This window comes from Anabrus simplex, chromosome 14, assembly GCF_040414725.1.
Source record: "Anabrus simplex isolate iqAnaSimp1 chromosome 14, ASM4041472v1, whole genome shotgun sequence".
In the NCBI taxonomy this organism is placed as follows: Eukaryota; Metazoa; Arthropoda; class Insecta; order Orthoptera; family Tettigoniidae; genus Anabrus; species Anabrus simplex.
Genome location: NC_090278.1, coordinates 27,614,348 through 27,640,606, shown reverse-complemented (window position 1 = coordinate 27,640,606; position 26,259 = coordinate 27,614,348).

Sequence of the window (26,259 nt, the reverse complement as noted above, 5' to 3'; positions counted from 1 at the left end):
TTAAGTTTGATGTTCTGAAAATATAACCTTTGTTAAAGTTTTAATTCAATTCTTGACATCGTAGTTAGACCCATTCACTCCGGCACCTTCTTTCATCACCTCTGCGTTCCACAGAAACCCCGGAACAATTATTATTATTATTATTATTATTATTATTATTATTATTATTATTATTATTATTATTATTATTATTATTATTATTATTATTATTATTATTATTATTATTGATGTCCTTATTTACAGGAATTTGTTGTTATGCAGATGCAGTTGAAGGAGGCTGTTTTTCTAACTTGTTACATGACTTTGGTAATTATAGGGATCATAATGTAATCCTAATTATTGATCATATATTGGGACAAGGGTCAACGTTGAAAACATATCATTGGAGCGTCCAACTTGTTTTTATTTAGATTTTCTGAATTAAGCTATGATTTCAAAAATAAGGGAATACTGAAAGACACGTATTTTTGGGGTTAGTGAACGCGAGTGCTAATGAATAAATATTTTTTAATTTAATTTCATTAGACAAAAAATAATTGTTATGAATAACGAATTTATAATGTAATTAAGCCTTCAGCATCTCTAATGTTGTTTTTTGTTTATTTTGTTGGAATTTTAAGATTGATAGCGAAGCCAACATGTTTCATTTATGTTGTGAACGGAATTTAATGTAGTGGCATGTGATAACCAACAAAGGTTTAAGGACTTTGGACAGTTATATTTAATCATGATACTTAATTTAAAAATAGACGTCCATTTATGTTGCTTTTCGTTTAAGTTGTAACTATGTTTCCATGATGTGATAGTCATTAAACGCGACATCCTTCCAAGAAAAGAATTATTCTTCGATTTCTCATTAGTAGGTTCAGTTTAGTATCCTAGTATGATATAGTTTTAAGTAATCATTGGATGTACATTCTCATGGGTCAGTCATACTTCGAAAATCTAAACGGTGAGATCCTGTGACCAGACTCTACGAACTTGCACATCCCTTGAGTGGAGTTCCTTGCATCTCCGCATGACACCAGCCGAGGCATATCATCAACATGAACTCTAAATCAGAATACGTGAAAGGTCACAATTTCTTCTTCTTTTTCTTCTTCCGTAGTGGTCTCTCTAGGACCACGGGCAGCTTTGTCATGGTTTAGGTTTTCTTCTTCTCCTCCCAGAACCTTTTCATCCTCTCTCTCCTTGTCTCCCGTTCTTCAGCTGGTATTTTCAGTATCCTCTTCTCTTATCTCCTCCACTGGTACTTCTTTATCGTATTCCTCTACCTTTCTCTGTCAGTGAGTTCTGACATATTGGTTGGCGTGTGTATTTATTTCTCCAGTTCTTTGTACCTTCCACTTTGATCTCATCTCAGTCCAGACAACTCACTTAGTTCCCGTCTTTCCTTTCACCCTACCCTTTGTCTCCCATACTATCCATGTCCATCCTGATCGCATGTCCAACAACAAACAACCCACTAAGTTCCCGTCTTCCCTTCCGACCTACCTGTTGTCTCCCATACTATCCATGTCCATCCTGACCACATGTCCAGCAACAAACAACCTACTAAGTTCCCGTCTTCCCTCCCGTCCTACCTGTTGTCTCCCATACTTTCCATATCCATCCTGATCGCATGTCCATCAAATCTTGCTCTTTAGAGTCTTATTTCTTCTGATATCTTCCTCATGTTTCGGTACAGGCCGTCCCGACGAAAGAAGCCACTTTCTTATGTGTACTGACTCTTTAAGCTCTCTGCAGTCTATTGAAACCTGTTTCTAGCAACACCCACTTGTGCAGCAGATTCATGACCTTCTAGCCAGGTTAAGTGAAGCTGGCACCGGAATCACTTCCGCGTGGCTTCCAAGCCGCGTTCGGATTGCGGGAAATGAACTTGCGGATGAAGCTGCAAAGTAAGCGGTACTTTTACCTCCAAGACCTGTCAATGTACCTGCTAAAGATATTTGTTCTCAGCTACGTCGAACCATCTTGGCGTCCTGGGAATCGGAGTGGCTAGCTATTTGAACTCTCAACAAGGAGAAAGCAAGAAGACAACCGCCGTGTGGCGGTCCTCTTTCCGGCCTTCACGGAGAGAGGCCATAGTATTGTGTTAGGCTGAAGATGGTTCATGGACGATCTACGCATTCTTATCTCCTAAAGAGGGAAGACACCCCAGTGTGTTCTTGTGGTGCCCACTTCACCGTGACCACATCCTCACAGAGTGCGCCGATCTCTCTTGCCTAAGACGGAACCTCGGCCTGCAGGAAACACTCAAACACATACTAGCCGATGATACGACTACTGCTGATCTCGTCACCTGCTTTATGTGCGACAGTGGATTATTCAAGGGAACGTAAATTATACTGTTACTCAGGGAACACACGTTCCCTTTTAATTCGGTAGTAATTTTTCGACCTAATCCATTTGTTTTATTTTGTACTTCGTTTCTAAATTCCTTCGTTGAATATATATTTTCATTTTCTTTTAAATTTACTTTTCACTAATTTGTTCAGACAGGGTGATTGCCTAGTTGTACTTCCTCTTAAAACAAAAATCACCACCACTACCTTGTTCTTCTTTTTCAACTTTCACCTCCTCTTTCTGATCTCAGTATCTTCCTCAGAATGTTTCTGTCTTCTATCTCCAGTCGCTTTGCCCCATGTCTTCCTAGTGTCATCGTCTCGGCCATGTACCTCACTGTTACCTTGTAGTGCCTGAGGTTTGCGTATGTTGACATATTCCTTCTATTGTACACTTGTCTGGTAGCACGTTAGGTAGTCCTCATTTTTTCACTCTCTGTTTTATCCCATCGAAGGGCTGAGTGGCTTCTGACCCCCATTTGGTGGTATTTGAAGGTGCTCTCCACTGACAGCTCGAAACATACCACATAGTCGAGCATCTCGTCTCCTTACTCCCAAGACTTCCCAGCCCAATGTTTTCATCATTTTCGTTACACTACTCCTTTGTCGGAAGTCACCCAGAACAAATAGTGCTTCTTTCCTTTGGATCTTTTCGAGTTCTCGTATCAAGTAGTCCTGGTGAGGGTCTCACACACTGGAACCACACTCTAAGTGCGGTGTTACCAGAGACTTATCGCCTTCTCCTTTACATCCTAACTATAGTAATGTTATTTGCTTTATGTCCCACAACTACTTTTACGGTCTTGGAGACGCCGAGGTGCCGGAATTTAATCCCGCAGGAGTCTTTTACGTGCCAGTAAATCTACCGACACGAGGCTATCGTATTTGAGCACCTTCAAATACCACCGGACTGAGCCAGGATCGAACCTGCCAAGAACATCCTAACTACAACCCCTAAATACTCTCATAACCATGCAAAGCAGTGGCGTATACTCAAGGCTACCAAGGCTATCGGTGAAGCCCAAACCTCAAATGAGAACGATAGAAATGTAAAGCACATTATAATGTAAGCATCTGACACATTGTTCCATTTACAAAACTTGAAAGCAGTGAGAAGAAACGCCGCACATATTTCTGAGAGCAAGGCGACGGAGACAGATCTTGCAGCCCAGACTCTGCGTCCCTCTCCCCTCGATCCACCTCGCGCGGCTTGCTGATGTATGCCCGATTGGTGCGGAGACAGGGGGGATAAGAGTGTGCTAGGCTTCGGTCCATCAGAGGTGGTGGTGGTGGTGATTAACGTTTTAAGAGGAAGTACAACTAGGCAACCATCCTCTACATAACACTAATCAGAGAGAAGAAAAAATGGAAGGAGTCCGACACTTCGAAAAATTAAGGTATCGGCCAAAGGAAGACAAGGGCCGCGAAGGGCATGGAAAGGAAAAACTCCCTAGCCGTCGCAAACCTAATAGCGTCGGGGTCGGAAAAGAACAAGAGTTGACCAAGGGAGGTCGGATAGGATAGATGAAAGTGAGGAGCCTGGCACAAGTAAGTGGAAGCAATGCCAGGACTCAGCTGAAGACCCCGTGTTCGCCAACCCACGCTCCAAACTGCAGAGCCTCTGGGGCCCCTCTTAGGCGCCTCTTACGACAAGCAGGGGATACCGTGGGTGTTATTCTACGGCCCCCACCCACAGGGGGGTTCGGTCCATCAGATCGCCACGGCTAACATCATATTATGTACTTCCTCACCTCATACTCATAGATAACAGAGTGCTGATATTTCACTCCCGTTACTTCTACATCTTTGTAGGAAGACCATGCGCGGCTGCTGTTAAAGGAGTGATATAGTTTTCTTTTTATAGGTAGGTCTTATAAAATGGTTTAGTGTTCTCTTTTGTTGGTTGGAATAGAACCCGTGATCATGAATAGCACACCACCACTGATCTCCCGCAGAAGCTAATAAACCAGTGAACTATGCACGCGATCTCTGGTAATGCTGTAAAATTCAAAATGTGTGTTTAATAATAATAATAACAACAATAATTGTACCGGTTGGTACACCTACACGCCGCACATTTGAATTTTCCGCCTTAAAGTACTCCTCTACAGTTGAAACTCTGAACTTTGAAATTGAGTTAATTCAACCGTTTATCTGAAGATGTCACCGTGTTAATTTCGAATTGTTTTTGTTTTCTAATTATCAAGAAGTGTGGACATTCTCTCACAGATGTCTCTACCAAAAACTATGATCATGCACCCTGGTGCGAAGTGATGGAACTTTTCTTGAAAATATTTTATACTCATAAGTTTTCCTATAACTAAATTTCGTTCTTTCATTTGTAGGTTGGCAATATAAATCTTTTCTTTCCGCCAGTTTTGAAATTAGCCAATCGTAAATTTCTATAATTAATTTTCAGCCAATGGCGTCTTTCTTTACCAATCTCGATGTGTAACTGTGAGCTACCCAATAAACGACTGTGGGTGTGTCTTAATCATTCATGAAAGGTCTCGAATCTTCCCCGAGAGTATAGAAACTGCTGATTTTCCTGGCTCTCCGCCACTCGTACAACATCTAGCTTAGTGTATGGAAGAATAGCAGGAGGCGGGAAGCGCCTCTTTCATCCGCCAGCAGCTCTTCTAAAAGGTAATGACCGTTTAACATATTTATTTTCTTGCTAGCTCAGCAGTTTAATCCTCGGGGAAGGTCCAAAACCGTTTTTTTGATGTAACCTATACCATTTCATGTAAAATTTTCATGTTACTTTAACTGTAAATCGGGGATAGAGAGTGCTTTACCCTCTCGAGCTCCCCTGCATTTTGATCTGAGGTGACTACGTTTTCATAACCGATTTTCTTCTCTTTCCTAATGTATTAAAATTTTCTTATACGAGTCACCTCCCTAGTGTGGGAATAGCCCCTGTTGAATCGGTCTAGCGCCACTTAGGTTTTAACAAGCTTTCATGTAGGAGTGCAAGTACTCGCCTCCATTCATCTTGGTATTTTGGGCCTTTAACTTAACCCGTTTTGTTTTTCTTCCTGCGAAGGCCCAGTAGATTGGGTACAACGAGATACCCCTGTTCCATTATAAGTTGTGCCTTGATGGCAGTTAAGTGTAATAGTCTGGTATTGCCCTTATAGGCTTGAATGATTGAGAGCGGGTCGGCTCTTTATGGTGTGTTGAAAGGTGCCTCTAGGAGGCCTGACATTACTAGGTGGGAGCAAGTGCTCCATGTAATTAGGGGTTTTCTGCCCTTTGGTAATTCGTGGTTGTGAGCTGAGAGCTCAAGTATGGTGAAATTGGGGCTCGAAGCCCAGGATTTGTAAAGACCCCTTAACTTGTGTTTCCTCTTGTAAAATTATGATTGTACCTGAATTTTCATTGTTATTTCACCTAGTGAAAATTTGTTAAATCTTGTTGTCTATTGAAAATATAACGTTTATTTAAATTTTAATTCATCTTTCGGACTTGTAGTTAGACCCATTCCAGCTCGCACCTTCTTTCACATCTGCTGTTCCACAGATACCTCGGAACAATATTAATAATAATAATAATAATAATAATGGTGCATGGCATCTGTATAGGTTTAGTGGTGACCTAATGAGGATGAAATGAATGGCGAAGACGCTATAAAGACCGAATCGCCAAGCGAAGGGAATTAGCAGTACAAGGGAGTTGATTGTGAGAACTGAACCGGGGCCATCGGACCAAAGACAAGCATTCTATCCACTTAGCCACAAAGCCGGACTTTAATTTTCCAACTCCACTGTTGAGGTGTTGATTATTGACAGTAGCAGAGACCAGGACAGTAGCTTGTGAAGTGGCGTTGACAACACAGCAGGCTACTCCGTTGGCTATTTGCTGCAGCTCAGAACGCTTAGGGCTCGACATTCACTAAAAGGGGTAACTCAAGTCTAGTGGTAACCCACGTCTTGGACTCAGCATACGCCACTGATGCGAAGAGACCTGTAACCTTTCTTAACAAGGTGGTTACTTTGATTACCCCAGTGAAGAACATTCCTCACATCAGCACCTAGGTACTTACAGTGATCCCCATGACTCACTATCTCCCCATCAACTCGGTAATTAAAACTGAGAGAACGTTTCCTTTTGGTGAAACTTACAACTTGATTTTTCATCCCATTTACACTCATACTATTATCCGCTGTCCATCTCACAACATTGCCTAGGTCCCCCCGCAGCCACTCATAATCGTGCAACTCTAGTATAACATCATCAGAAAGTAGACTCATATCAGTTGTTTAGTTCGTTTGGGCCGCCTAAGGACCATGATGCTAGTGCTTTAGCTGTGTTGTTGCTGTATTCGATGTTTTCCGCTTCTGGTATTCTTAATGGTAGGTTTGAGTGCTAGTTTTTTCTTGGTACCTTCACCTTTTCTGTTGGCCCACTAATCCTTCATTTTCTGGCTGAACTCTATTTTGCGTTCCTCGGACCATTTCCTGGTCTCATTGTTGTTAGGTTCTGTAAGGGATGGTTGTTGAACGGTAGTTACTTCTCTTAATTATTACGGCATGATTAAAATTAAGTTCTGCCAGATCCTTCTCTTCCCGCTGGATCCACAGCGATCCAGTGGCTTTACCCTTGCTGGCTACTTTGAAGATCTTACAGGACAATGTGTGGGTATCCATTCTATACAGGTATCCTCAGAAAGCAAGCCGTTTTTTATGATGGCATCTGTGAGGGTTTCTTGGTCTTGGTAGAGTTCACAGTTTGGTTTGTACCATCGCCTTCCATCTGATAGCATCCTTGGTCCTATTATCATCCTCAGGAACGTCCTTTTCTGTACTTCGTGGGCTCTGAGTGATGGGCACTCTTCTGTTTAGAGTACTGACGGTCTGACTATTGCATCAATAGTGTCTTAGCTTGACATTCATCGGTAGGTGTTTCGAGGCGTACAATTTTCTGCAGGCGTAGTATGTCTTGCCTAGTTTGATTCTCCCCTATTCGAGAGCAACCATTTCACTAAGGTATTCTGCAATCCACTCTCCAAGGTACTACACAGTTCTTGTTCTCTTGATAAGCTTGGTGTCACTGACTTTCATTATTCTAGGGGTGGCTTCCATATTGGTAATGAACTCTGCATTTCCGATGTTCATCAGGAGACCTGTAGTGAATAGATTAAAATGAAAAAGGGGTATCACTTCCAGTCAACTATGTGCTGCCATTCTATTTCAAAGAATCTAGATCCTAGATGATACAAAAACATATCCTAACAATGCCCCTAGATGTTCAGAGAGCACAAGTCATGGTCATAGAGAGAATGCAAAAATGGATCAGTTTCAAACTCCCACCCTGGTCGACCTCCATGGGATGACCAGCTCCACTGGACGTGTAATCAGTTGTGCGGGGTATCAGCGTCCTGATGTGGCCGTCTCGTCCTTGTCGTTACTCTTGGATGAGTGCTTTCTCCCACATATGGCGGCGGTGTGAGTCGTTTTGTAGAAGAACTACATCTCCCACACGTAAGGGAACTGATTTTCCACGTGTCTGCCGGACATGATGATAGTTTCTCAGTTCCAAGAGATCGTCTGTTGCCTGTTGCTGAAGTCTAAATTGTCGTTTCAAGTCTTTGTGCAGAAGTGTTTCAAAGCCAGTAGGGATATAAGTCAATCGTCTTCCGAGGTTTAGGAAGTGAGCAGGTGTTAAAGTGGTAGAGCCTTCATCCTGGAGTAATGGACGTGAAGTTATTGCGGCCTCCACATTGGCCAGAATTGTGTTAAGTATTTCATGGTCCACTTGTCTGCGTCCTAAGATCTTTCTAATGCTCTCTGTCAATCATACGCTCCCAGCTGTTAATAGCATTAATAAATCGTGTAGCATTTGCCCTTTCCGTAGTGCGTTTCCGTTTCAAGTTATGTAAAATCTATCTAATGAAGCTTCTGTCATTTTTTTAGTGAATGAAAGCTGAACAATGAACAGGTTATCGTTCCTGGCGGCAATAAGTATCCCGTGAACGATATGTGCTTAACTAAAGAATGTAATATGAGAAATAGAGTACTCTTCCTAAGAATGGACCAAAATAAAGTGGAAATTCTAAGCGGAGTAAGTAGCAATGCTAAAACGAGCCGTAGTCTGCAGCTGTATGTTTACGAATTTATCGAAGTACAATATAACCTTAATATTTATTTATTTGAGTCAAAGATACAAAGTACGTCGGTTCATTCAATCGAGTATTTCGGCACCAATTAATGTAGTGAATAGATTAAGATGAAAAAGGGGATCACTTCCCGTCAACTATGTGCTACCATTTTATTTCAAAGAATCGGTTTCCTGGATGATACAACAACCTATCCTAACAATGCTCCTAGACGTTCAGAGAGCACAAATCACAGTCAGAGAGAATGCAAAAATGGAACAGTTTCAAACTCCCACAATACCTGTTTCAGCCGCTATTGAGTGTAGTGTTTGGAGTTGCATAGTAGTCTCTTGCACGTCGTTTGCTAGTAATGTCAGGTCATCAGCAAAGGCCAGGCATGGGATCCTTAGATTGTCTGCTTTGACCCGCATTCTTAAACCGGTGTTCACTGATAGGGATATGGGCCATTCCCTGACGAAGAAAACACAAAGTTCAAATAATACTGCCTTGTGGGACCCCACACTTAATCATTACGGGATCACACAACACTTCAACCAGTCTAATTATATTTTTCAATTTATTTTCAGTCAATACTGATTTTCATTTAGGGCAGTCGCCCAGGTGGTAGATTCCCTATCTGTTGTTTCCCTAACCTTTTCTTAATGTTTCAAAGAAATTGGAAAGTTATTGAACATCTCCCTTGGTAAGTTATTCCAATCCCTAACTCCCCTTCCTATAAATGAATATTTGCCCCAATTTGTCCTCTTGAATTCCAACTTTATCTTTATACTGTGATCTATCCTACTTTTAAAGACGCCACTCAAACTTATTCCTCTACTAATGTCATTCCACGCCATCTCTCCGCTGACAGCTCGGAACATACCACTTAGTCGAGCAGCTCGTCTCCTTTCTCCCAAGTCTTCCCAGCCCAAACTTTGCAACGTTTTTGTAACACTACTCTTTTGTTGGAAATCACCCAGAACAAATCGAGCTGCTTTTCTTTGGTTTTTTTCCAGTTCTTGAATCAAGTAATACGCTGGAACCATACTCTAGTTGGAGTCTTACCAGAGACTTATATGCCCTCTCCTTTACATCCTTACTACAACCCCTAAACACCCTCATAACCATGTGCAGAGATCTGTATCCCTTATTTACAATCCCATTTATGTGATTACCCCAATGAAGATTTTCCTTATATTAACACCTAGATACAATGATCCCCCAAAAAGAACTTTCACCCCATTAACGCAGTAATTAATACTGAGAGGACTTTTCCTATTTGTGAAACTCGCAACCTGACTTTTAACCCCGTTTATCAACATACCATTGCCTGCTGTCCATCTCACAATATTATCGAGGTCACATTGCAGTTGCACACAATCTTGTAACTTATTTATTACTCTATAGAGAATAACATCATCTGAAAAAAGCCTTACCTCTGATTCCACCTCTTTACTCATATAATTTATATATATTGAAAATGAAAACCTACAACCTGTTTTCCAGTCATTGACCGGATCAGGTATGAAATGAATGAAACATATATAGGCTGTTATTACAATGGGGGCGCCACTCCCAAGGTGATTTAGTAATGAGTGATAAATGCTATGAAATGATAATGGAGAGTGTTGCTGGAATGAAAGATGACAGGGAAAACCGGAGTACCCGGAGAAAAACCTGTCCCGCCTCCGCTTTGTCCAGCACAAATCTCACATGGAGTGACCGGGATTTAAACCACGGTATCCAGCGGTGAGAGGCCGACGCGCTGCCGTCTCAGCCACGGAGGCTCTCATTTATATATATTAAGAAAACATAAAGGTCCAATAATACTGCCCGCCGGGCTGAGTGGCTCAGACGGTTAAGGCGCTGGCCTTCTAACCCCAACTTGGCAGGTTCGATCCTGGCTCAGTCCGGTGGTATTTGAAGGTGCTCAAATACGACAGCCTCGTGTCGGTAGATTTACTGGCACGTAAAAGAACTCCTGCGGCACTAAATTCCGGCACCTCGGCGTCTCCGAAGACCGTAAAAGTAGTTAGTGGGACGTAAAGCAAATAACTATTATTATTATTATTATTATTATTATTATTATTATTATTATTATTATTATTATTATTAATAATACTGCCTTGAGGAATTCCTCTCTTAATTATTACAGGGTCAGATAAAGCTTCGCCTACTCTAATTCCCTGATATCTATTTTCTAGAAATATAACAACCCAGTCAGTCACTCTTTCGTCTAGTCCAATTGCACTCATTTTTTACAGTAGTCTCCCATGACTCACCCTATCAAATGCTTTATTATCTTTATTATTATCTTTATTATCTGAATTATCTGAATTCTATTTTCTAGAAATTTAGCCACCCATTCAACCACTCTTATTGTGAATCTTTTTTCCCTCGACTAGACTCGAACCGGCTAAGCACAATGTCAGATCATAGAGACATGACGTCACCAGGCAGACTTGTAACCGCGATGAGCTAACGAGATGCAAAAAACATTTGGAGACACGCGAACACGCTGCGATCTTTCTGTTAAACTGAATGACTAAAAACATGCCTCTCCTCACACATGACGGTACACTCTATAAGGTGAACACAGCACGCGAGTGGTAAAGTAGTCTTTATTGAAACAAAACGCCATTTATTGAAGAGGATCAGGCTAGCAGAATAGAGAATACACACTCGATAACAGAAACAAACAAAAAAAAAATACCACGCTTTCGTAAGCACAATTCGATAAATTATTGAGCCTCTCTCTGTCCCTCTTCAACCCTCTCCTTTTCTTTATTTACTCTTTTTTTCACAATTTAAAAAATCCGAACCTCTCTTTCCACCGCCAACCGCGTAACACAAAACGACAATAAATTAGGACAACTCAGGCACTCATGTTCAAACTTTTTCGTTATAGAGTTGGTATTATTGGATCAGTCATTTTGCTTTATCTGTCTTCTGTCATTTTTTTATATATTCTCTGTATGTGTGTTACGACTCTCTACCAAAATGAATGAAATAAAAAAAACGCGGAGGACAAAAGGAAAGAGAGAGAATGTAGAAGTTAGTGATGAATATTGGATTTAAAAAACCTCTGGTAAATGTATTTAATCAAGGATTAAATTGAGGAAGAGTCTGATTGGAGGGTCGGCTAGTGGCATGCCTGTCTCCAAAGGTAATTAATTTATAAATGGCCAAGTAGATTGGCCTTCAGGGCCAGCACGTCAAAAGTTCGGTATTATTCTGTCTAAGCGCGTTCCGTTCTGCCTGTACTGTCACCGATGGAAGGATAGAAGTGATTGACTTTACAGTCCATTAGATTTGTAAACAGAAGAGTTGTTGTTGTATGTGTTTGTTAATGTTCGAAACATTTCTTAGCAGACAAAGTAGAGGTCCTCATACTAGGAAAAACGTAAAATTAAGCAATTTCCTCAATTGTGCTGAAAGTTGAAGCGCTACAGAGCCCGGAAAAGTTTCAAATTGTGAGTCTTGGATAACTCTATCAACATAAAAGAACAAATTTCGAAAAATCACTTCCAGCGTAAATGCAGATTCGGAAAAAACAACCTAAAATCGCTTGTTTCTTTAGTCGTTTTCTTTTTAATTCAAATCCTAGCCAAATTAACTTATTTACATGATTCTTTCTGTAACGTGTTCCCTGGTTCAATAAAATCATGCGTTTTTGATTTTTTTAAATGTCCACACCGATCGTATTCGTAGTTATAAGGACTTAAGTGAAACTGTGCATTGACTCACATTAGCACTCGTAGTGGTGCTTAAGTGAAACACTGCACTGACTCACATTAGCGCTCGTAGTGGTGCTTAAGTGAAACAATGCATTGACTCACATTAGCGCTCGTAGTGGTGCTGAAGTGAAACAATGCATTGACTCACATTAGCGCTCGTAGTGGTGCGTAAGTGAAACAATACATTAACTCACATTAGCGCTCGTAGTGGTGCTTAAGTGAAACAATGCAATGACTCAAAATTAGCGCTCGTAGTGGTGCTTAAGTGAAACAATGCACTGACTCACATTAGCGCTCGTAGTGGTGCTTAAGTGAAACAATGCACTGACTAACATTAGCGCTCGTAGTGGTGCTTAAGTGAAACAATACACTGACTCACATTAGCGCTCGTAGTGGTGCTTAAGTGAAACAATGCACTGACTCACATTAGCGCTCGTAGTGATGCTTAAGTGAAACAATACATTAACTCACATTAGCGCTCGTAGTGGTGCTTAAGTGAAACAATGCAATGACTCAACATTAGCGCTCGTAGTGGTAGAAAAAAGCAAACTGCTAATCTAATTGACCGGATAATGATAATTAAGAAAAGGATTGTAATTTTTAGGAATAAGTAAAGAATATCTATTCTCATACTTTATTATGTTTTATTTACCTAAAATTCGTAGCTATACCTCTAGGATATTTTCAACATTGAGTTGCTTATCTGAAGGGCTAGAACTGCGGATTTTTTTTATTTTTTACAATTTGTGCTTTAGTTGAATTTTTGACTATGTAAAATCCAAAACAAATCAAAGCCACTTCTGTATAGTCCTTGAGAAGTGCTTGGAGGGGTGAAAAATAAAGTATTCCACCGTAAGCGCGAACGTTGTTTTTTTTTTTTGTCTGTGATTGCACTTTGCCACTGATAAAATAAACCACTAAATCTAAATGAAAATATAATATATTAAATGGTGGTGATTTTAAGAGATTCACTATACAAGGGCTCATGAGAGTTCGAATCTGACATTTGAGCGGCGAAGACAGAAACTACAAAATGTGCTGCGTTGCCATAGTTACCACCACCCGCGAGATATCATCCTTTAATACAGGCTGAGTGTTTTGTTTGTTTTGCTCTTTCAAATTGTCTTTACGTCGCACCGACACAGATAGGTCTTATGGCGACGATGAGACAGGAAAAGCCTAAGAGTGGGAAGAAAGCGGCGGTGGTCCAAATTAAGGTACAACCCCAGCATTTGTCTGGTATGAAAATGGGAAACCACGGACAACCATCTTCAGGCCTGTCGACAGCGGGGTTCGAACCATCTACCTCTCGGATGCAAGCTCACAGCTGCGCGCCTCTAACCGCACGGCCAAGTCACCCGGTGCGACGTAAAGCCACTTGTAAAAAATAAATCCACAGTTTTAGGCGTTGTTTGAATATGTATATCATATTCTTATTTCTTATTTTATTTTTATATTTTGCAATGTACTTTATTTCGCGCTGACACAGATTGGTCTTATGGCGACGATGGGCGGGAGAGGGCTGGAAGTGGGAAGGAAGCGGCCGTGGCCTTAATTAAGGTACAGCCCCAGCATTTGACTGGCGTGAAAATGGGAAACCACGGGAAACCATCTTCAGAGCTGTCCACAGTGGGGTTCGAATGCAAGTTCACAGTTTTATATTTTTTATATTATAATTACAATTGCAATGTTTATTTATAACTCTCTTGCTGGTCCTTTCGGGCCAGGCAGATTTGTAAATAAAATATCAAGCTGGAAACTGCATGGTAATTTGCCGCTGTTGAAGAGAAGTATAATGAAGAGGACTATGACACTACACTGACTGTCTCTTCTGCAGTCACTCATCTCAACTAGATGGCATTACTGCTACCATCAACTACTCTACGTTTGTGAAATACCACTCACTCATTCACTAGACATGGACGGCCGAGCTGTCAGTGGAGAGATGGCGTGGAACGCCCTTGGTAGACGAATAAGCTAGAGACTTCTTCTTCTTCTACCGAGCTCGATAGCTGCAGTCGCTTAAGTGCGGTCAGTAACCAGTATTCGGGAGATAGTGGGTTCGAATCCCACTGTCGGCAGCCCTGAAGATGGCTTTCCGTGGTTTCCCATTTTCACGCCAGTCAAATGCTGGGGCTGTACCTTAATTAAGGCCACGGCCGCTTCCTTCCCACTCCTAGACCTTCCCTGTCCCATCGTCGCCATAAGACCTATCTGTGTCGGTGCGACGTAAAGCAACTAGCAAAAAAAAAAAAAAAAAAAAAAGACATATCTGTGTCGGTGCGACGTAAAGCAAATAGCAAAAAAAAAAAAAAAAAATAATGTTAACTTATAACAATAATAAAAGGAGGACATTTTAAACTTGAAATAAAAGTTACACTCAACCAGGGAGTAAAGAATACAGGGAGCTGCCCGCTACACTACTCTGTGGCTATCGCTTGAAGCCAACCGCCACGCCCCGCATGGTTACCAAAACATGGCAGTTCTTACGTTGTGGATATATACAAACTAAGACATTTTCTCGGGAATAAGGAAACTTCGAATCGCTCAGTGAAGTACAATCGTTTTCAAAATAACACGGCGATTAACTGTAACAAAGTTCTGGCAAACAGACCTATTAATGCCTTTTTACTGAGCTCAAAGGAAGCGTTTCTCATGACCCGCAGTCTTAAATCTACCCTCTCGCTAGTTGACTATCGCTACTATAAATCGAGTATATTAAAAAAATAGATGCAAATCTTCACCAGATATCAGTAAAGATAAGGAGTAGGCTATTAATAATGGCATACCGCAATCTGAATGCTTTGGGGGAATGCGCAATAAATCACCAAACTGGGCTTAGCAACATTGCTTGCTACATATTTTGGGGTGGTGGTGATGGTGATTATTGTTTTAATAGGAAGTAAAACCATCAAGTGAACCATCCTCTGACACAAGTGGAAACAATGCAGGACTCAGCTAAGGGCCCCTTGGACGCCAACCCACACTGCGAAGTTAAGAGCCCCTTAGGCTCTTAATCGCCTTTTACGACACTTGGTGGTGATTATTGTTTTAAGAGGGAGTACAACTAGGCAACCATCCTCTATTAATACTAATAAGAAAGAAATTAAGATATCGGCCAATGGCCATGAAGGGCGAGAAAATGAAAGACTCCCTAGCCCTCCAATCCCCGTACAGCCTCAGGGTCGGAAAAGAGCAAGAGTTGACCATCGGAGGTCCGACAAAGTAGATTAAAATTAGCCTGGCAAAAGTAAGTGGAAGGAATGCCAGGACTTAGCTAAGGGTCCTGTGGTTGCCAAACCATGCTCCCAAATTGAGAGCTCCTGGGGCCCCTTTAAGTCGCCTCTTACGAAAAGCAGTGTATACCGTGGGTGTTGTCCTACTACACCCACCTCCCCAGGGATTTTTACGACAGGCAGGAGATACCGTGGGTCTTATGGCTATCGCTCACGGTAAAATGTTTCGTAAAATTTGTTGTACAATTAATTTTATAAAAATTTGGTGAAAACAAGTGTGACGTTAGTTTCACATGGAATTATTATGTGTGGGACGGCGATGGTGGATTAATAGATTGGTGATGAACATATGAAAATAAAACTAAGATTGTAGAATATTCATTGTGACCAAGCATCAATACGGCACGTAGTATAGAAAGGTAAGTAGTATACTTTGACACTGGTCTGACCAGTGCGGTAGCGTAAACAAAAGCGAGCGAAGCGAGGTACGGCACACAGTGAAAATGATTACCGTCCTTCACAAAAATAGGCGTACTCCGCTTTAACCAATGTTCACTTTTCAAATACAAGGTGGAAGCAAGTAAGCAGAGTGCGCGAAGAAGCTTTTTGCTGAAACCATTTTCAAAGGTGTGCGTGGTAAGTACAACAAGGGAAGGAGTATAGGAATAGGCGAAACAATAATCAGGGAAACAGAACCAACCGTATTTTCATAATAGAAATGTATTGTAATAACAACCAAAGTGCTCACACGAAACAAAGTAGAATAATTAATTGAAATGAATGACTATATTCAGCAGTAAACAATCGAACTATCAACGGTATCGCCATAAAATAGGGCAATAAATTGATTAGAAAAACCAAATAATTATCAATCTTAAGTACTTTGACACAAAATAAGGGATTAGACACCAAAAGATTGACTAGAATTTAAGAACAAGTATCCTAGCAATATATTACCACAAATTTTTAAAAGGAATTTAAAAGATACCAAGGCCACTGTACAATATCAAAGAAACCCCCCAGGATAAGATGAAAGGAAAAATAACGGATGACGGGAGGAGAAAATAGTATCCAAGGACTGGCAAAGGGAAAAGAAAAGTACAGCCTGCAAATAAATTTTTAAAGTAGTGAGCTCACACCGAGACTAGGTATAAATGAGAGATTCGAAAAAGTCACAGATAGTACAGTCAGTTTCTTGCGTCTGTTCACAGAAATTTTTATCCTTTCTAGTTCACTTTTCTTCCTTTCACTTCTATTTGGGGAATGAAATTTAGAAAATCTAAGTATGATCTAGAGATAGAACACGAAAGTCTACAGCTTTGTCTTGCAACCACAGCAAGTATAAAGTTACATTTCCAGCCAGAAGGGCATATTGGAAAAGGAAAATAGTTACATGTGAAAATACGAAGTAGAAAGCGGAAAGAGATTTAAACTCGCTCACCCAGCCAGCAGTCTTTAGTTCGGATCTTGAGCAGTAGACGAAGTAAACATCGCATACGGGCCAGCCGTAAATGCGAATTAAAGGAGTCCTCCCTCCACACAGTTCGTAGCACAAAGTCCGACTCGCTGATCGAGGCCAGAACAGGCCTATTTATATCGCAAAAGAAGAGTCCAGAAGGAGCCAGAGCGCATGGTGACGACACGAGCAGTGTGCAGAGGGGAGGGGACGGAGGGAGAGCCGTAGTGAAGCACAGAGCCGGCTGAGCGAGCGGACGGAACACACGCAGAGGTTAGAAGCAGCAGTAGACCAGTTGAAAAGGTAGAATTGTAGAGATAGGGGAGCAAGTTACATACTCTCAGCAGCCGGAGAAATCCGAAGGATGGGATGCGACGAAGGTCCATCGATGCTTCAGAGAGGCGCCAAACTCAGGAACATGGAGAGAGTCGTCGTAGATAAGGCGAGAACAAGAACAAAAGCAGGCATAAGTAACGGAAAAAAGAAAAGGAAAAGATACAGAGGGGGGAACAGTAGTAGGACAAGAGAAACGGTCCGGATCGTATAAAATATAAGTGGAAGAAATGAGGGAAGGAAATACAAAAATTACAATATAAAATATCATGAATGTAGAATATAAGTGGCCTTATAAAAGGATAAAGATTTAACATTTCTGAGAAATATAAATAAATGGAAGCAATTACAATGAAAAAAAAAAGAATATTTTTATAAACATGGTGTCCCATAAAAATCCCATGAGGGGAAAATTCTTGATAGGGGAGTCAGACAAATTCACGAAGTGTGTGGAGGGAGCATGTCTGGGTGAGCGAAAAAGGGAAACAAAGATATATATAAGCAGACAGAAAGGAGAAAAAAACGGGGGGTGGCACATGTGAACAAACGCAAGAAGAGAAGAAAAGAACAAAGGGTATACTGACAAAAAAAAGGTAGATAAATTGTTTCACAATATGAACATTGAGTGAACTATCAACGGCGTTAAGTTGGCGTAAAGATGGAGAGGAGTGGGGATATGGATTCGGAGCCATGGCGTGCTGGTGAAGAAATGAGGAAGATTCATGATCAAAAAGCAGATTGTCAGATGTAGGAGTAGAAGGATATGTATAAGAACTCAAACGACTAGAAAAAGAAATTAAATCAGCCATGGGAGGTTAAAGTGCAAGGGTGGGTGGGTGGGTGGGTGGGTGGGTGGGTGGGTGGGTGGGTGGGTGGGTGGGTGGGTTGGTTGGTTGGTTGGTTGGTTGGTTGGTTGGTTGGTTGGTTGGTTGGTTGGTTGGTTGGTTGGTTGGTTGGTTGGTTGGTTGGTTGGTTGGTTGGTTGGTTGGTTGGTTGGTTGGTTGGTTGGTTGGTTGGTTGGTTGGTTGGTTGGTTGGTTGGTTGGTTGGTTGGTTGGTTGGTTGGTTGGTTGGTTGGTTGGTTGGTTGGTTGGTTGGTTGGTTGGTTGGTTGGTTGGTTGGTTGGTTGGTTGGTTGGTTGGTTGGTTGGTTGGTTGGTTGGTTGGTTGGTTGGTTGGTTGGTTGGTTGGTTGGTTGGTTGGTTGGTTGGTTGGTTGGTTGGTTGGTTGGTTGGTTGGTTGGTTGGTTGGTTGGTTGGTTGGTTGGTTGGTTGGTTGGTTGGTTGGTTGGTTGGTTGGTTGGTTGGTTGGTTGGTTGGTTGGTTGGTTGGTTGGTTGGTTGGTTGGTTGGTTGGTTGGTTGGTTGGTTGGTTGGTTGGTTGGTTGGTTGGTTGGTTGGTTGGTTGGTTGGTTGGTTGGTTGGTTGGTTGGTTGGTTGGTTGGTTGGTTGGTTGGTTGGTTGGTTGGTTGGTTGGTTGGTTGGTTGGTTGGTTGGTTGGTTGGTTGGTTGGTTGGTTGGTTGGTTGGTTGGTTGGTTGGTTGGTTGGTTGGTTGGTTGGTTGGTTGGTTGGTTGGTTGGTTGGTTGGTTGGTTGGTTGGTTGGTTGGTTGGTTGGTTGGTTGGTTGGTTGGTTGGTTGGTTGGTTGGTTGGTTGGTTGGTTGGTTGGTTGGTTGGTTGGTTGGTTGGTTGGTTGGTTGGTTGGTTGGTTGGTTGGTTGGTTGGTTGGTTGGTTGGTTGGTTGGTTGGTTGGTTGGTTGGTTGGTTGGTTGGTTGGTTGGTTGGTTGGTTGGTTGGTTGGTTGGTTGGTTGGTTGGTTGGTTGGTTGGTTGGTTGGTTGGTTGGTTGGTTGGTTGGTTGGTTGGTTGGTTGGTTGGTTGGTTGGTTGGTTGGTTGGTTGGTTGGTTGGTTGGTTGGTTGGTTGGTTGGTTGGTTGGTTGGTTGGTTGGTTGGTTGGTTGGTTGGTTGGTTGGTTGGTTGGTTGGTTGGTTGGTTGGTTGGTTGGTTGGTTGGTTGGTTGGTTGGTTGGTTGGTTGGTTGGTTGGTTGGTTGGTTGGTTGGTTGGTTGGTTGGTTGGTTGGTTGGTTGGTTGGTTGGTTGGTTGGTTGGTTGGTTGGTTGGTTGGTTGGTTGGTTGGTTGGTTGGTTGGTTGGTTGGTTGGTTGGTTGGTTGGTTGGTTGGTTGGTTGGTTGGTTGGTTGGTTGGTTGGTTGGTTGGTTGGTTGGTTGGTTGGTTGGTTGGTTGGTTGGTTGGTTGGTTGGTTGGTTGGTTGGTTGGTTGGTTGGTTGGTTGGTTGGTTGGTTGGTTGGTTGGTTGGTTGGTTGGTTGGTTGGTTGGTTGGTTGGTTGGTTGGTTGGTTGGTTGGTTGGTTGGTTGGTTGGTTGGTTGGTTGGTTGGTTGGTTGGTTGGTTGGTTGGTTGGTTGGTTGGTTGGTTGGTTGGTTGGTTGGTTGGTTGGTTGGTTGGTTGGTTGGTTGGTTGGTTGGTTGGTTGGTTGGTTGGTTGGTTGGTTGGTTGGTTGGTTGGTTGGTTGGTTGGTTGGTTGGTTGGTTGGTTGGTTGGTTGGTTGGTTGGTTGGTTGGTTGGTTGGTTGGTTGGTTGGTTGGTTGGTTGGTTGGTTGGTTGGTTGGTTGGTTGGAAATAGCTTACGCGGCAATGTATTTACTGCTGACTCCGTGTCACGCACGCAACTCCCGTGTGCAGGCTGCGCTGCCGGACTGCCGGGCTGGTTCCGCTGTATGTTGCTCACCCTATATCAGACATCTGATGGCAAGATAAATTCTCTTTACCCTATCATCAGATCATTAAGAATCCCTGCAAGCGCCCAGGTGGACTTCTTCTTCCCAGACGACATTAGGGGACACTATACAGAGTTAGGACTGGCCGAGGTAGATGTGGATCCACCCTGTTCAAATGGGAATGGAAGTGATTGCGGAGAATAGTAACAGAGAAGACACCACATTGCATGTGAGTGTCCTTTACGTTTTTACAGAGGCGCTCTAGGGGACTCAAGTAAAGCTCTTGTCTGGCACTTCAGCACTGATATGGAGCTTTAGTTTTGAACCTGAGATGGTTGTTTATTCATATTGTATGTGGCATTGTATTTATCATACGCTAAATAAACTTAATATCTAGGATATAATTCCTACCATCATGTGAATTTACACTCAGTACGTCTTTGGAGGAATGTATACAGGGTGAATCATAATGAATAGCCCCAACTGAAAGAGCTGTAAGTACACGATACTAGAAGCAAAATAATCTTAGTAAACACGGATCCTCAAACGAGCAGTTTGCGAGATAATTTAGAATTTCTGGTTACCAGCCACTGCTGACTTGGTTGTGTGTAAAAGTCATCCTTGTTAGGAAAATATACCAATACAACACTAAGAAAAGTTATTAGATACTTTGGTAGCGAGACGGAAAAGATTGCTACATCATCTGCAAAAGCAAGACAGTCAATTACAAGGTGTGTGTTCCTGCAACCCATCTGACTCCACTGTTGACCCCTTGATTTCTCGTTTGTTTGTTTTTTGCGCCATTCTCGGATGACTTTCTCTAGAAGACATTATTATTATTATTATTATTATTATTATTATTATTATTATTATTATTATTATTATTATTATTATTATTATTATTATTATTATTATTATTATTCGCTGGGCCATCGAGGACCACGTTAAGTCTGTTACATTTGGCAGTGAACTTTGCTTTCTTTTGAGCCCAGAATTCCCTCATTCTCTCTGAGTGGGCCTGCTTGCGTTCCTCTGTCCAAGGGAGAGCGTGTCTTCTTTTCGGTTGTTCGTTTCAGTTTAGAGCGTTCGTCACAATCCTTTTTCGGAAAATACCTCTGTCAAAGGCGTCCTCCGGTTTGATCTGTAGCACTTGAAGGTCTTCTTTGGTGTTTCTAAACCAATGTTTTAGGTTGTGCATCAAACAAGTGAAAAATCTGTTTGGTCAACCTGTTCCCGTCCATTTGTTTGAGGAAACCGCAAAATTGTATCCGTCTTTTGCGGATCGTATCTATAATTTTCTTCATTTTGTTATATATTTCCTTGTTGGTTTTTTTATTCTTGTAGTGAGATCTGCGCTCCTTTTCCTCCAGTTCTTGGAGAAGTCCTTTATTGGCAATTTGGGATAGGGTTTCGGATGCATACATACTGGCTTCAGAACTGTTTCATAGTGGCGTATCTTAGTGTTTCGGGAGAGGCATTTTTGCTGTAGATTGTGTGTGACGTTCGGTAAGCTATGTCAAGTTTGCGTATTCCCTAAGTGCTTCTTTGTCCAGTCCATTTTTTCATGATGATCCCACCGAGGTGCTAAAGGTTTTATACTCGCCTGATGTCCCCGTATTTCGTACGGAATTTTTGTGGTGCGTCTTTGATGCTAATCATTACTTTTGTGTTTTCAAACGATTTTTTTTCGAATGAGCCTCTATGGACTGCGTGTTAACAACCAATCTGTTTTTCAGTGTCTGTGTCTTGTTCGTCTGGCGGCTTTGACATCCTGCCAGTATTTCTTGAGCCTCTCGATCAGCGCTTTCTTCGACTCCTCTGGTAAAGGGCGACTCCGTCTTCTGGGTTTTGACTCCACCATAAAACCCTGATAGCTTTTCACCATCCTTCTGAAAATAACCCTGTTATTGATTCCATCCTCCGCAATGCCCACCTTACTCAGATCTTTCTCACAATCTTGGAACCATCTCAAGTTAGATGCCTTTGTTTTTAGAAAATTAATTCCAGATTTTCTTTGTGAGCTGGTCATTATTCATACGGAAGATATGCCCATTAAACAGCAATCTTCACTTTCAAATTACTGTTGTTATCGGTTCCATCTTGCTGTATGCTTTTTTATTGGATTTGAGTTGAACCTGTCCGTCAAGCCATCTGTTGCCTAAGATATTCTGTATTAGCCTGCGTTCTCTTTTAAGTACAGTAGTTGATTGACTAGTCCTTTTCGATTCATGCACCGGGTCTCCGAAGCATATAAACCTTCTGGACTAACAACAGTAATAAAATAACAACGGTAATAATTATTAGTAGTAGTGGTGGTATTCTTCTTCTTCTTTCTTCGTTATGCCCATTCATAGAGCGCGTTTGAACTTGTTAGGTGGTTTGATGGTTTGTGCCTTCTTATCCTCCCAAAATCTCTTCATGAATGCACTGTGTTGCATCTTGCGTTCTGTCGACCACTTCCTACCAGTTGTCTTTTTTTGGTTTCTCCCTAAATTTATGATTGGCTACTTTTGTTCTAAAAGCTCCACGATTTTCCATGATGTCGTCTGTGATATTTATTTCTTGGAGGTCCGCCTTAGTTTCTTCTAGCCATTTTACACTGACTAACAGAGCAAATGCAACACCAAGAAGGAGTGGTTCGAAAGGGATGAAAGTTGGGGGAAAAACAGAGACGGCTCGGACGAATAATTGATGTTTATTTCAAACCGATATGCAGGTTACACAATGCGCACGGCATCGACTCAGTAGGATGTAGGACCACCGCGAGCGGCGATGCACGCAGAAACACGTCGAGGTACAGAGTCAATAAGAGTGCGGATGGTGTCCTGAGGGATGGTTCTCCATTCTCTGTCAACCATTTGCCACAGTTGGTCGTCCGTACGAGGCTGGGGCAGAGTTTGCAAACGGCGTCCAATGAGATCCCACACGTGTTCGATTGGTGAGAGATCCGGAGAGTACGCTGGCCACGGAAGCATCTGTACACCTCGTAGAGCCTGTTGGGAGATGCGAGCAGTGTGTGGGCGGGCATTATCCTGCTGAAACAGAGCATTGGGCAGCCCCTGAAGGTACGGGAGTGCACATGCTGCACGTAGCGGTGGGCATTTAACGTGCCTTGAATACGCACTAGAGGTGACGTGAAATCATACGCAATAGCTGTTCATTCTGTAGATATGGCCATAGAAATTAAGGCGCCTTTTCCGTACGGCATCAGTAAAACTGTCGGTGAAGGAGTAGAGGTCCGCTGTTCTCCTCTTAATCCACTGAGATTTTCCTAACTGTCTGACTAATTTTACAAATATTATAAAACTGCATTTTACTTGAAAAATCTGAATATCTGCATTTAAAATGGAAATTATGAAAATGAACATTCATTAAATAAAATACACACTCGTTGGACCTTGTACTCACACTTACTTGTTACCTGCTTACTTACACATACGTTATTTGAAGGGCGCCAGCTGCCAGTCAGTGCAGCAATAATAGAATAAGAATCTTGACTATCTCTAGGGTGTGGGGTAATAAGCTTACTTTTGACAACATACCATATAAGTTCTGGGAAAAGGAGATTGGCGTTCGGTTTCCCCATTAATTTTGAGGTTAAGATATTTTACTGTTATTGAAATAAAACTAAGAATTTGTTTGATAAAACAAAACATATTCTTTAAATAATATATAAAAATAGTGAGTCTTGTTGCGATAAAACAGATGAGAATATGAAATTATGACTTTGCAACTGAAAGAAACTAGGCATGAATTTGAATTATTCTTGACCGGACATTTAACAATTTATACGAAATATTTCCCTCACCGATTCACTTGACTGTACCTTCAACACTTTGAGTGTAATTACGACGTATTCCTTTGATCTGGTGTTTACTGTAGATGTGTCACGCCTAACTTGGTGATACATCCTTGTGACTGCTTCTTCTCCATATCATCTGACTTCTTTGTAAGTCAATATGGTATCCCTCTCTGACTCCATGGTAAGCCCTTGCGTCCGTGTCTTCAACTAAGTGAGCGACCAGCTTTGTCCTCACTCTCTCAATGACCAATGATTAATGGCTCACTGAGTCTTCTCCATCTCTCGTTCATACTCGTTGACTGACCGACTGAGGCCTCTTCATCTAGTAGACTTCTTCACTGTTCAGCTTCCGTTTAAATAATGACTGACGCTACAATATGCACCCACCTTTTATAGACGTTGGTTGACACAGCTACGCAATCTCCAGAAATAACAATGACATAATCCCACAACGCCTCAAACCGTTGCATGTAATGGTGAAATCCCCTGGGGCGGCCGACTCTCTGAGCGAATTTCTAAAAGCTCACGATGACGTAGCCATGACGTAGCAATGACTTGGCAGAATCGCCAGTAGTGCAAAATATAACAACGTCATATCCAACATCTGATACATCGAAACTCTCACTGTACAGGTATTTAATGTTAATCCACATATACGTATATATGCATACACTCAATTATAAATAATAATTATAAAATAATAGTAATCTCATAGATAAAATAATAATAATAATAAAAATAATACGGACATAATAATAATAATAATAATAATAATAATAATAATAATAATAATAATAATAATAATAATAATAATATAGATATCATCTTGTAACGGGATTTGAACCGTTACACCACATTCCATTTTCTCTCGTAGGACCATAAATTTTCCTGAGAATTTTCCGCTCCTGCTTTTCAATTTCTGTAATTTTAGAGTGACCACCTAAGCATATGGTTTCTGAGGCATATAAATCTTCGGGCAATACAACTGTCTTGTAGTGTCGTAATTTTGCATTACGCGATATGACTCTTTTGTTGTAGTAATTCCACGTCAGTCTGTATGCCTTATGTAGTTTGGTGTTTCTTTCTACATTGGCACTACTGTCTAATCCTGATGGTAGTATAATTTCTCCAAGGTATTTGAAGGAGGGCACCTGTGAAATTGTGCCTTTTCCATCTCTAGCGGAGTTCTTTTGCTATTTTGACGTAGATTTTACATGTACTTGGTTTTCTCGTAGGATATCTGGAGGCCTGCCTTTGCTGCTATATTGAGCAGTCTCTGTATGGCATACCTTGTTTCATCCTTGGTCTTAGTAATGATTGCGAGATTATCAGCAAATGCTAAACATTTCACATTGACCTTGCTTCCCAAATTTCCGATGTTCACACCCTTGATATTATTATCATTGGTATTATTATTATTATTATTATTATTATTATTATTATTATTATTATTATTATTATTATTGTACCGGGTGGTACACCTCCACGCCGCTTATTTAAAATTTGCGCCAATTGAAACTCCTCTGCTGGAGGAAGTCTGAACTTTATCTACGGTATTAATTTTCAAGTTTCTCAGAAGATGTCACTACTTGGAAATTTTGGAGTTTTTGAACTGGGTCATTTTTGATGTATTTTTGTTTTACCTGTAGTAAGAAGTGTGAACTTTCTCTTCTAGAGGACACTACTGAAAAACTACAATGGTGCACCCTAGTGCGAAGTGAAAGAACTGTTTTTTGGAGAAATTTTTATTTCAAAAGTTTGTTTCTTGTTAAATTTCTGTCTGTTATTGCTTAAGTTGGCTGTATACCCCTTTCTTTCCCCTTGTTTTGAATTTAGCCAATCCTGAATTTCTCGAATTAATTTTCCACCAATAATATGTTTCTTCTTCGTATTGTGTAGGGGTTTTCTTGGTGAACCAATAAAATCCTTGTGGGAGGGTGTTCTCATTTCAAAAACGCCTCGAACTTTCCGCGAGAGTATATAAACTGCTGATTTTCGGGTCTCGGTGCCACTTCAGTACCATCTTTCAGTGTGTGAAGTACATAGCAGGGGGCGGGAAGCGCCTCTTTCTTCGGGCAGCAGTTCAACAACCAGGTAATGGCCATTTAATAACTTATTTTCTTGCTAGCTCAGCAGTTTAACTCTCGGGGCGGGTCCGAAGCGTTTCCACCATGTAACTTTCCCTAAAATGTAAAGACACTTTGTATTTATTCTATCTTTTAAGCTACATATTGGGATAGAGAGTGCTTAACCCTCTCGAGCTCCCACTCATATTGTTTTGAGGTGAACTTATTTCTCACAACCGATTCTTCCTTAATGTAATGTAAATTGTTCTTTTCTAAAGTCACCTCTGTAGTATGGGATTAGCCCTTCCATTAGTGGCCTAGAGCCAGATTAGATTTTAAAACAAATGCATTAGGAGTGCAGTTCGCCTCCTCTCAAGTTGGTATTTTAGAGGCCATATAATTAACCTTTTCTCACTTAATAGGCCTCAGTAGGTTGGGTATTTTACCCCTGTGT